Here is a 1,174-nt window from a genome sequence, read left to right on the forward strand (position 1 = left end):
TTTTAAGTCTGAGTAATTCGTGGGATGTTAACTTCATATAGAAATAGAGAATAACTCTGAAAAAATAAAATTAAATAAAAAAAAGAAATAGAGAATAAAGAAGTAGTAGTATATAAATGATTAGTTTACACTTTGAGTATTAGATAGCCTATACAGATCCAGAGAAACTTATTTATCAGGCATTTGGAAATAAAAGATTGGTCCTCTGGAGGAAGCTTGGGTCTAAAACCATAAATACGATGACCATTCTCATAACATGATAAAGAAGTCCTTAAAAAAGAATAAGATTGAAAATATAGGAAGGTAAGAAAAGGAAGAGTCAAAGATAGAGCTTTGGGGAATATTTTCATTTATTAAGAAGAAAAAAAGAGGAGCCAGGATTTGAGATGATAAAACAAACAACAAAAAAATAGAATAAAAGGTGTAAGAAGAAAGTTTTATAAATATGCAGTAGGGAATTCATGACTTTCCCTTCCAGGAAGATGGACTGAATATACTTTCTCTTATTTCCTCCACTAAATACAGCTAAAATTCCTAGGTATTATATAGAAAACAAACATAACAAGAGCCTAGACTGGGCAGTGACCTTCAGGGACAAACAACATGATGGTGAGTTCCCATCAGTTTGCTTCATATATTCTCAAAGGGGTCCTGAAGAAGCCATTGACCCTAAAACTCCCAAGAATAGATTGGGGAAAGGGTTGGGGGAAGCTTGCTTTCTTCATTCAAAAGACCAGGAAAGCATCAGTATAACAAGATAGAATGTTTTTAGACAATAACTGCCCTGGTGCAGCCAAAAAACCAAAGAAAAAACTATGGCCTTACTTCAATTAGCAATAATCGCGCCTCGGATAAACCTCATTGGCTACGATACTGCCACTGCGCAACCCATGCCAGCAAAGGCTGAGTAGGGATCCTCTTCTTCCACACTTCCTGAGCCCTAACTAAATATGCACAGGACTTACATGCTGAAAATCACACAGCACTTATGAAAGAAATCAAAGAAAATATAAATAAATAAAGAGAAAAGCTATCTTTATGGATCAAAAGCCTCTCAACTGTCCCCAAGTTGATTTACAGGATTATCTTTTTTGTTTAAGATTTTATTTATTTATTTGATGAGAGAGAGAGGGTGCACAGGCAGGGAGTGGCAGGCAGAGGGAGAGGGAGAAGC

At 35.8% G+C, this 1,174-nt stretch overlaps 1 non-coding gene across 1 annotated transcript; it reads right to left on the bottom strand.

The window, feature by feature from the left end:
- Positions 1 to 753: 753 nt before the first annotated feature.
- LOC123937727 lies at positions 754 to 891 on the bottom strand. Its single transcript, XR_006817529.1, has one exon. It is a non-coding gene; the product is annotated as a U4 spliceosomal RNA (small nuclear RNA).
- Between the last annotated feature and the right edge of the window lie 283 nt (positions 892 to 1,174).

The sequence above is a fragment of the Meles meles genome, chromosome 2 (assembly GCF_922984935.1).
Source record: "Meles meles chromosome 2, mMelMel3.1 paternal haplotype, whole genome shotgun sequence".
Taxonomy (NCBI): Eukaryota; Metazoa; Chordata; class Mammalia; order Carnivora; family Mustelidae; genus Meles; species Meles meles.